The sequence below is a fragment of the Macaca fascicularis genome, chromosome 1 (genome assembly GCF_037993035.2).
Source record: "Macaca fascicularis isolate 582-1 chromosome 1, T2T-MFA8v1.1".
NCBI lineage: Eukaryota > Metazoa > Chordata > Mammalia > Primates > Cercopithecidae > Macaca > Macaca fascicularis.
The window spans coordinates 171,708,162-171,720,000 of NC_088375.1; the positions used below are offsets into that span (position 1 = coordinate 171,708,162).

An 11,839-nucleotide genomic window follows, 5' to 3' on the forward strand; every position below is an offset into this window, starting at 1 on the left:
TAGGAAGGTTACATAACTTGTCCAAGGTCATACAGCTGGCAAACAGCAAAATCAGGATTCCAAGCCAGGTTGCCTAATCCCAGCACTGGGATACATTGCCATCACACCCTTTCCTATGCTGACATATTTCTCTCTGGGTCTGTGTTTTGATAGACACAGGGATCACATTTCTAAAAAGAAGATTCTGCTGAAGGGATCTTTCAAGAGCCTCAAAAGTGGGACTATTTCATGAACCAACTCGTAGTGACAAGCCCTGCCCCTGCAAGTGAGAAGGGGAGCGCTTCCCAGTCAAGCTCCATGTGTCAAGGTGGGATGGAATGGGTAAACGTTTTTGCTCCCTGAAGTCAAAAATACCTTTTAAAAATGAGTTTGTCGTGTCTTGTTGCATAATACCAAGCAGTATTTATAGAACGTGGAAATGAATATGAAAACTTGTATTTTGATTCATGGCCTCTTAGAAGTAAGTGGTGCTTTCATTAATAATTCTGACTTGACTTTTTCCTCCCATATTATTGGAATTTTTGAAACTTTACAAATATGTTTCTGACTGGGATTAGGGAATGGAGAGTGGAGAGGTAGGAAGAGGGAGGAAGCACATTCCTAAAGACACTAACATTGCCAATTTCTGAAAAAGCAATTCCATGTATTGGGAGCTCCCATCGTGTAACAGATAGTTTGCGGTATTTGGTCCCTAATACTGTTAATGAGATATGTAAAGATTGCATTTTTCTGGAGTTAATTTTAAATAAAAACCTTCATTAAACAATATCTCTCAGTAAAAATGTAGGTCCTAACAATTAATAGGCAAAACTGTGTACCTAAGATTTTTATTATATTGATTCCAAGATAATTAGGTTGGCAAAAGCATTGTGAATATCTCTCCCCACGTTAATACAAAGTGCTGCTATCATTCCGTTGCTTTTTTAAAAGATGGCTGCATCTTACCATAAAATGTATTTCCAAGTTTTGTCAACTATTAAGGTGATTGATTTTGTTTCTTTTATTAGGAATTTAGGTTTATCTTACTGTTTTAATAGACTGTTTAAACACAAGCCTGCTTTCACAGGCCTCCTGCTGCCCAAAAGCCTCCTTGTTCAGCACAGAGATTTCTTGCTGATCACATTTTTCCTATTCTTTTCTTTAAGCAAACACTGAAGGCTTTCAGCAGCTGCCCAAGATATCACTTTAAAACCCCTTAAGGCAGTTTGAAAGGCCTCCAAAAAAGCATGACGTTCAATCAAAGTTCAGTAAGGAAAGTTTTAATGAATAAACTTAGTAAATTAGAAAGCACTGCAGCAGAGTGATTAACTCTCATTTGGGCATTAGTGTTGAAATTAATTAAAATGTTTAAGCCATAGGAGGCAGGCTACCTCGTCAGGACCTGGCTCTGCCCTCGGAGTCAGTCTGGATCCAGGAGTGATTCATCTTACACAGATGAGAGGGGGATAAAAGGAAAAGAACAGTCAGGACAAATGTGTTTTCAATGGTGCTTAGCAGCAGGAGACCACTGGGACTTCAGAGCAACGCTACTGGAGTGTGACATCATAATACGGTATGTACACTGTGGAGTGGAGTGAAAAGGACTTTGCACTTACATTCTTGCCCTCTCTCCTTTAGATTGGATGCCATGTATATTCATTTCTCTGCCAGGCAGAATGCTGCAGTCTGCTGTCTTCAAGACCACTCACAAATGAGCTCTGTTTCCCTGACTCTTTTTAAACCTGCTTCCCACCGTTAAAGTTCATGCGGTGACGTGAAGAGGTAGGCTTGGTGTCCTGGTGGATTTCCCTAAGATCAACTCCACAGAATGTATAAAAATATAATTGCTTCAAACAGACTCTCAGACACACAACAATGGATTTATTGTTAAATTCCCTTGACAATATGCAGGGCAGAAACCATCTTTTCAAGAAACCCAAAATATTCCATTCCCATTAGGTTTTAAAATATCTTGTAAGCTCGATTTCTTTCCAGAACTATGGGTCTGTGGATCTTCTTATAGAAACCCATTACCATGTTTAACAAATCCGTGCCTGCTTAAAATTATAAATGACAGCCCATTTCATAAAGAGAAAAGTCCTCCATGACAGGAAAACAATCTCCGTTGGTTCTCCTTGGATAACAAATGGACTTGCATCAGGCCCGGTACCGTAGCTGTTTCTAAAACAGTGTGGCGAAGGACTGCCATTCCTATTTCAGGGGTCCTAATTAAGGAGCTCGCAAAAATGAGTGACCACCTGCAAGTCTGAATTATTACCATCAGGAGAAAATTATCATGATTTGCTACAGATCTACATTCATAACTTTAAAACTGTCCATCTTCCTTATTTTTTGCTCTATGGATTTCTTGTCAGCCACAATGTCAGAGGTCACTGCCAGAGTGTCCCTTTGGTACCCATTAACTATAACCAGCAAACTTGTTCACTATTGATCCACTATGTCTAAGTATCTATTATGGTGGATATAAAAGGTGGCTTCACATCTTTCTAAACAGATAATTCATAAAGGCCAAGGGGTCATGGCTTGTGATATATTATTCTTTCACTGTATTTGTGACTGAATGGACAAAGAGAGAGAGGATGCAAAAGGGATGCCAAGGGTCATGAGTGTTAGACTAGAGAGGTAGAAAGTTGTGTGTCAATTGGACACATTAACATCCATATAAATAATAAAAGGCATTAATATTTGTTCACGACCTCATTATCGATTCATTCTACTAAGAAGCGGAGGTTCCTAGAGCGAATGAAGACAGAGTTGATTTTTTACCACCAAAGTTCAGTCGAGGTTGAACTCTAGACTGGAAGTCGACTAGAGACAGTAAAATATATTCCAGTAGGCATATATTGGGTCCTGGGATTAATACATTTTGCAAGCAGTGCATCATCCAGGGCAAAGCAACTGTTTGGGGCACAGAAGCCTCACATAGAAAGTGTTAAGGGTCTGCAGGGCCCTGATGGGCTCAGCACATCACCACGTTCCTTTGGGACTGTTTGATTCATCATGTTATTTAACCTCCACTGGTTCGTATTGAACATTCAGCAATACACTACAGAGGCCATTGCTAATGTTCCACACGTTTCCAGCCTAAAGGAAAGCATCTCATTAAGAGAACAATAAGGATCTAATGAGTGAGCCTTGCTCACAAGTTAGCTGACATTGGGATCATTTAATGCTGTTTATGGTCTTCTACCCACTGGAGAACCCGGAGATGTTGTGCTTTCTCAGGACTACAGTTTGGAGGAAAGTAAATTGAGATGAATCATGGTGAGATGAGATAGTTAAAATGTCATGCTCCATAAGTTTGAATGCATCTTTCAAGTTCTGAACAGTAAAATGCAACTGAACACTGAAACAAGAGAAACAAAGAAAAATCAGATAACTAACAATACAAATCCACCTTCTGGGGCAAGGATGCTTCATGGGAGAAACCAAAAACATCTTTTCAGAGCCCTCCTTGAATACACACCAGCATGCACACACACATACACACAGACACACACACAGACACACACACAGAGACACATAGACACAACACACATACACACACACACACACACTTCCTCCCAAATTTCCTTCCTTTGCCACCAGACTTCAATACATTACAGCCTTTAAAACAACAACAACAACAACAAGCCTATTATGGATCAGGGGATGACACGTCAAGCTTATAAGATTCTTAGAGACCAATAAAAAACCATTAGTTTTATTTCTGTTTACAAATGTGAGCCAGTCCCTAGACTGGCTGGGTAAATTATAAATTGTCCCCAGTAAATGTGGGAGCTAGCGATCACATGTTTCTGAGTCAGGATAGGCCTTTTTAGTTTAAGGAGCGGATCGAGGAGAGGCTTGGGGGTTGAGAGGGTGGGATGTGGGAGCTACACGGTTACTTTGCCAATTTCTCCTTCCAGAGCCCCATTCATTTCAAGTATCTACGGACTCGATGACCTCTCTAAGTCAAAACGTCCTAAGAGAAATCCAAGAATGACCTATTTCCTGGAAGCCACCAATCTAAGTGAATAGTCTAACCCTGGGGATAGCTTTTCTTCGTTATGTGAAACCCCAGTTACTGAGACAACTGGGATCCTGAGGGAATTTTCCTTTGATGTCTGTGGTTCTCAATCTTTTTGTGGATAAAGGACCCTTTTGAGAATATAACAAAAACTATGATCCCTCTCTTGAGAAAAATATTGATACACAAAATTTTGCATATGGTTGAGGGATTCATAGCATTCTTCAGATTGCCATAAGTTAAGAACCGCTATTCTAAATACGGTTAAAAACAAACAAACAAACAAACAAACAAAAAAACAGATGAGCATTGATAGAATTGCCCTTCTTCTTCAATTCAAGAAAGAAAGAAAAAAAAAAAAAAAAACGAAGTTTAGAGATGAGCCAGCCATTGTAACCCCCGAACTCCAAATAATACTGTCCTTAATAATAATATCCAAGTGTCATGTTAGTGGTCTCTATGGACATCTCCAGTCTTCATAATAATTTTTATTTTTATTTAATGTTTGGAGATGTTGTAAAAAGTGACTACTGTTTCAAAATGTGACCTCTGTGAGGTTTAAAACCTACTGAATCAGATGAGATATGAAAGCGTTCAATATAATGTATGACTTAAAGCTATGTTTTTTAAACTTTAATAGGAAATGTCTGACTCTTAGATCACTGTTTCTAAAGCCTGGCAGACAGAAACATGTCTTTTAAAAAGGTCTAATTTATATACCAAATAGAGATCCAGCAGGTAGAAATGATGTCTTTCCTTTTTACCTCATGCCAACTAGAATCTTTCATCAGCTTTGAATACACCTCAGCTCCAGCAATATTTTAGCAATGCTAACTCATCTCATGTATTTTCAAAAATGTTTCAAGTACTGTGCTAGACAGTGGGATACTAAGATAAGCAAATCACGGTCTTTGTCCTTGGGAGGCTTACAGTATTGTGGGAGGACGGGTGTGTGTGGACACTCATGCAGCTACTGTGGTGGCTCAGACACCATCCATTCCCTTCTTCTTCCCTCCTGGCAGAATTCTTTTTTTTTTTTTTTTTTTTTTTGAGACAGGGTCTCACTGTGTCACCCAGGCTGGAGTACAGTGGCATAATCTTGGCTCACTGTAATCTCCACCTCTCAGGCTCACCTCCCACCTCAGCCTCCTGAATAGCTGGGACTACAGGTGTGCACCACTACAACTGGCTAATTTTTGTATTTCTTTTTTTGTAGAGACGGGTTTCACCATCTTGCCCAGGCTGGTCTTGAACTCCTGAGTTCAAGCAATCCACTTATCTTACCTTCCAAAGTGCTGGTATTACAGGTGTGAGCCACTGTGCCCAACCCAGAACTCCATTTTTATTTGGTGTACCCACCCCTCCTGTATATAAGCTATGTGATCTCGGGAAAGCAGACCCACACTGGGCTATACCAATCATGGTAATCCTACACACACCCTTGCCTGTGATTGGTTCAGGCATCATGGCTTCAGCCTATTGCTTAATTGGTCCAGGGATGAGCATGTGACCTAAAGCCCTCATCACACCAAAGGGAAGGACAACTGCGGGAAGGTTCTCTCTCTTCCCCTCTATGCATGCTGCCCCAATTGCTTTTAGCAACTGTCTTGCTACCAGTGGGGAGATTGGCCTGAGGACAAAACAAAGATATCTGGGATGGCAGATCTGAGAAAATTACAGAAACCCTAAGCAGAAACCCTAATCGTATCACATCTGGAGTCCAGTCTACATCCCAGTGGCCTTTATATGAGATCAATCTACTATTTCCTTTTTATTTAGTCTTCTTTGGGTAGGGCTTTCTGTCCTATGCAGACCGAAAACTTCCTGACTGTCATCCCTGCTATTAGAGAGTGAGAGTACCCCTGGTATGCTACAAAAATCTTCAAAAAAAAAAGCACAGAGGATGGACACAATCACCCTGGTGGGAACTTTCTGGAGAAGGGGATACTTGAACTGAGTTTCGCAGGTTGAATAGGAGTTAGCTGAGCAGATATAAAAGGAAAAGGGGTTCTAAAGAGAAGAACAAGTGAACAGAGGTGTGCTGGTGCCTTCAAGGTTGTTGGGAGAGTTGCGTGGCTAGAGTAAAATGAGCACTCAGGGGATGTTTTGGAAGGTGAGACAGAAGAGGTAGCAAGGGTGGGATCATGAGGGGCCTCACATTCCGTGTGAATGTGGATCTTCTATCAAAGGTAGTTGGGAGCAATTGAAAGATGTTAAGCTAAGTGTCATGGTAGGTTTAGCATTTTAAATAATTGCTGGTGACCAGTGTGGAAGGTGAGTTGGAGACTTGGAGGTGAGTTGACAGTTCTGGAGACAGGGGGACCAGTTCAAGAGTCTCCATTTTGCTGGAATTCTCAATCATCCTCTCCCAACAAGGGGCAGAAAACATGGGCTCTTTCTGGACCGTTCAGAGATGGGAGCTGTGAAGACTGGTACAGATCCAAGTTGGTGCCCAAGATATAGAACTCTTCACAAGGTCATGGAATGAGCCCCTTACTTGCTGTGTGGCCTTAAGCTAGATGCTTAACTTTTCTGAGATTCCATTGCCTTGTCAATAAAATGAAGATCCTAATACCTACCTTGCACTATTTTGGTGAGTAAAATAACACTTATAAGCAGATAAGGCTACTCGATAATAGAAACTAGATTAATGACTCACTGGATGATTGAGTGACTGGATGACATGAGTGGTTTTCCCTACTTATATTAGATATGTGGCTATAGACTTCAAAATGGCAGGCCCAGTACTTGGGGAGGTGTTACCACCAGATGAACAAGTTATCCCCACTACTTTCTGAGATAAGTTTAATTCTCATAGAATTTTTTTAAATGAGGGCACATCTGCCCACAGGGATTACAGAAGCTTCTGTTCAGCCCTTAATTAAAACAACATGCTTTGAAGCCCTGTGGATTTGCAGCTCTCCATTCTTGGGACTCAAGAGGACGCATTATTATAAATTGCTCTGGAAGGAATTGATTAGGGGTTTTCCATATGATACCCTCAAAGGGCTTGAGAGATTAGGTTTTGGCCCAAGCTCAAGGGCTGCTGTCCAGTTGGTTTGGACAGCCTACAGGCACAGGAACTGAGAAAGGTGCCTGTCTGTGCTCCTTTCCATAAGCCAGATCCTTGGGTCTCCCAAGTTGACTGTGCCCATTCAGGGGTGGTCAGAAGAAAGGGCTAGGGTGGGACAGTGGGGAGCTGGTGCCCACCTGCAGATGCTTGGAGGTATAACATGCAGTGGTTGAGAGATTTGCCATCAGAGGCATCCAGGTTTTTGAGTTCCGGCTCACTCGCTTACTAGCTGTGTGACCTTGGGCAAGTGACATAACTTCTCTGAGCTGTGACTTTTTTCATTTGGAAAAGTGGGTTTTATTTACTCCAATTCTACAAAGTGGGAGTAAATCTCCTCCTAAGGTTATTATGTAGATTAAATAAAATATTTATGTGAAGTATGTATGCACCATAGTTTATAACAGATGGTTAATAAACATAGGTTATTATTATTTATAATGAACATCTGTAATGTTGGATCTGTCCATCAAGTAGCTGCTCCCTGATTTCCTTTTGGGGAATTACCTTTCCTGATTAGGTGTAGTCTTGGTGCCCTCTAGTGTGCTGACTGTCCACCTTAGAAGTTGAAAGGTGGAGGCTCTGCCCACCAGACTTTCCTTTCACCACCTAGTCCAGCCAAGATGTGAGCATGTCATCTGAGTTCAGGCAATCAGAGTCTCTCTCCTGAGACCTTGAATCAAAGCAAAGGTAGCAAACACAGTGGGATAGTGCCTGAAGAAGACGGTCTTCTCTTCACTCCTGTTGGTGCCCCAAATAGTTCCTACAAAGTCTCCATTCTCTCAAAGGGCCAGAGTCCATTTCTGTTGCTTGCAACCAAAGAAATGAGACACTGTTGCTTTCTGCCTCTAGGAAACGAGTGTTTCCTTTCACAACCTGCTTCACTTATTGTCTTGTCTTTACTCCAATAAGTAGGGCACTGCCACCACGGCCCTACCTAGAATGTTCCCCAAACACAGCCTAAATTTTTATGACTTCATGCACATTTTCAAGATGCCCTTTCTGGCCGGGCGCGGTGGCTCAAGCCTGTAATCCCAGCACTTTGGGAGGCTGAGACGGGCGGATCACGAGGTCAGGAGATCGAGACCAGCCTGGCTAACACGGTGAAACCCCGTCTCTACTAAAAAAACACACACACAAAAAAACTAGCCGGGCCAGGTGGCAGGCGCCTGTAGTTCCAGCTACTCGGGAGGCTGAGGCAGGAGAATGGCGTAAACCCGGGAGGCGGAGCTTGCAGTGAGCTGAGATCCGGCCACTGCACTCCAGCCTGGGCGACAGAGCGAGACTCCATCTCAAAAAAAAAAAAAGATGCCCTTTCTGTTTGGATGTCCATATCCAGCCCTCATCCTCCAACAGGCAAATGCTAACTCATTCTTCAAGCCCTGGCTCAAATGTTGCTTGCTCGGGAAGGCTTCAGTGACTGCCCCGACCCAGCAGTACAAAAACATTTCATTTCCTCCACCTTTTTCATGCTTTCATTGAAACATTTACTACACTTGCCATGTTGTATCACAGTTAGGTTATTTGCTGCCATCTACATTGTGTGCTCTTTGGGGATGGTCTTGTTCAGTTTTGTTTCTCTAGTACCTGATTCAGAGCAAGAGCACGAAGCATTTTTGTTGAATAAACGGTGAAGAAATGACATTTCTTACAAATATATGACTTGTACAATTTTATATGCAAACATATGCAGGGCATGTCTAGGTAACCTCAGAACTGTAGGCCAATTTGGTAGACCACCCAGTTCTCCCAGTAGTGGTTAGAAACCTGTCCTTGTCTCAGCCAAATTGACGATCTGGATTCATCCGAAAGTTTAAGATCATTGTCTCAGCCTCTTCTTTGAGAGTTACATCCCAACATAATTACATAACACTAGTAACTAAGTCTTCTGTGGCCCTGACCACATCCCAAGCACCAAATCAATATTAACTCATGTAATCCTCATAGTAATCCTATGAAGTAGATTCCGCTATTTTTCTCATTTCAGAGATGAAGAAACTGAGGCACAGTGAGGTCGAGTCGCCTGCTCACGGTTACATGGCTGACCAGTGAAACAGCTGTTTCTCACCTCAGCTGTGCTCTTCCATAGGATGCTGCCTCCTCTGAATCCCAGAAGAACGACCAGATTCCGCACTCAGCCCAGTTTCACAGCTTGGGGGCTGGACGCCAGACAGGAGTGGCTGCATGTGGAGATCTGCCCACCTTGTAAGAAGTATTGACAATGAGTGCAGGTTTTGCTAAGCTATAGTAGGGTAGTAATGAAGACAGAGCAGGTTCCTCCCATGATATTTGATCATTCTGAGTCCCAGAAATAACCCTCGTGCAAGTAGGGGTCACATTATTTGCCTTGGCTAAACTCACCAAGCTGGGTTTTGTAGGCAGTAGAGTTCAGTGGTTAAGCTTTTAAGTCAAAGAGTACTGAATGTAAGGCCTGGCTCAGCTGCCTGCTGCTGTGTGAGATCTTGGGCTAATTATTTAACTGCTGGGTTACTCAGTTTCCTCACCTGTAAAATAGGGCATAATAAAAGTCTCCATGTCATAGAATAGTTATGAAATTAAGTGAGATAATTACATGGAAATTACTTGGTATATCTGGCACCTATTAAGTGGTAGTATTATACAAATGTTAGTACAAAAATTTGTGCTAATTATGGGATATTTAATGACTAGTAGCATGTTGGCTCTTTCAGGGAGCAATGCAAAGCAAAAGAGTAGAGCTGAGAAGTGAATGTCCATCTACTTTGCCAAGCAAAGTGCAGTCCTTAAGAATTTACTCCACTGCCTGAAGTTGCATGGCTGGCCACCTAGTTCTCCAAAGGATTCCACTAGGTACGAGCACAAGACAGGGTTTGCAGTTTTCACACCCAGTAATTAGGGCTGATGGCTCAATAGGATTATTTTGTATAGCAAACCCAATATCCTCTTTACTATTCTTTTCAGCTTTCTGATTTCCAATTGAAAAAAAAAAAAAACCTTCAATGATAAATTTGGTCAAAAGGCTTATTTTATGACTAGTGCCTGTTGCCAAAGAGCTTATATTTCTCACAAATCCTGAGCTGTGAGTTGTGACAGCCAGTGCTTGGGTGAAGTTAGCACCTGCCTCATCCCCAGGGAGAAGAAGTGAGGACGTGATTTTCCCGACTGAGTCCATTACAACACATGTGCCCTGACCCCTGGGATTTGGGGAGGGGGATTCCCAATCTGCCAGTTCATTTAAGCTTCCAACTTCACAGATTCCAGATTCAGATACAGGGAGCCTTCAAATGAGTTCTGTGGAAACCAGACTTCATTGTAAAGTTCTCTATTAGCTGCAAAACAAACAAATATGTACAAATAAAGTCCATTTTAAAGTAAGAAATAGATTCTCTTAATGCGCCTATCTGTCTCAGCTTTTAATAAACCCAGTTTACATGGTTTACAAATGAGACCCATTTTCTGAGAGATCTTGGAGCTGAAAATTGGGGTAGAAGTGAGTATAAGTGTAGGAAGGTATTACTGTACTCTGGGAGCCTCCAATACACTTAAAACACATTAATAAGCCCTCTCCATGGGGGATTCAATAGGATGAAAATAATCCTCATGTCATCCTCTATGTGTCCTTCATAACGGGGATATGAGAATTATGCACTAAATAACAATCTCAAAAGGCCAGTCCCACAGAATGTGGGACCCTCTTGGGACTGTGTGTAGGTGTTGTCACTCCATAGCTGGCATCAGGGTGAACTGCTGCCACGGGGATATGGAACAATGTGTAATGTAGCAATTAATGGAAATATGATGAAGTATTCACTTAGCAGGAAACTGGTAACTGCAGGGATCACCAAACAGAACAGTACCATGGCATGCCCAATATCCCAAGGGATTCTGAAGACATTCAGATGACAACCAAACACTAGGCATCCTGAGAAGCCCCTCTGTTCCCCTTTGTTACTTGAGGCTGAAGTTAAAAATGATACCTTCTCTTCCGCCCAGGTTTTGAGCTATATGGAAGGGAGGAGCTGTTTTATAAAAATGCAGCCTCGGAAATTTAAGGACCCACCATGCTTGCTCGCTTCACCATGGGTGAACAGCATTTGTCAGATTCTCATTAGGAAAATGTTCCGCTGGGCTTTCTCCTCAGGGTGCGAGGGAGACCTGGGCTGTTGCAGAGCTGCCTTTTGCATCGCCTGGATGATTGTAAAACTCCCTGCTCGCCACCCCCCACCAACCAAGAAAACCCATCGGCTTATGTACCAACCCCCCACCTCAGTTCTCACATACTTTCATCTTGTTCCCAGGATCCACTAAAGTAAATAAGATGTCCACCCAGATAATGGAAACCCCACCAGCTCTCAGTTAGTGCCTTTTCATGCCAATTAAACACATTTTATACAGTCATCGTAGATGCATCAATGACTGCATTCCGAGACGCCAATAGGGCCGCGGCAGACATCAGCCTAGCAAATGAAATGTATTTCATGCGCGTTTTCTCTCTGTCTTACACTAACCACTTGGCAACGGTCTCAATTGAAAACATTGATTCTGAAAGATATATATGGGTATATAAACTGATTAACCAGCTTATTTGCTGCTGATTACTTTACTAATAAAGATCTCAGAGTGCTTAATTTAAATTAATACTTCTTTAATGAAAATCCAGCTTAGAGCATTAAAAACAATCTTGACAGATGCATTTATTGCACAAACATACATTTATCTACGCCAAGCCAATTGAACATACAATCATATTTAGTTGGAGTTATAATTGATAATGATTCTAC

At 42.0% G+C, this 11,839-nt stretch overlaps 1 long non-coding RNA gene across 1 annotated transcript; it reads left to right on the plus strand.

Moving 5' to 3' along the window:
* The first annotated feature begins 86 nt into the window (after positions 1–86).
* On the plus strand, positions 87–10,437 carry LOC123572690 (uncharacterized). The gene is made up of 3 exons (XR_010583724.2): positions 87–307; positions 1,618–1,761; positions 9,067–10,437. It is a non-coding gene; the product is annotated as an uncharacterized lncRNA (long non-coding RNA).
* The last annotated feature ends 1,402 nt before the right edge of the window (positions 10,438–11,839 follow it).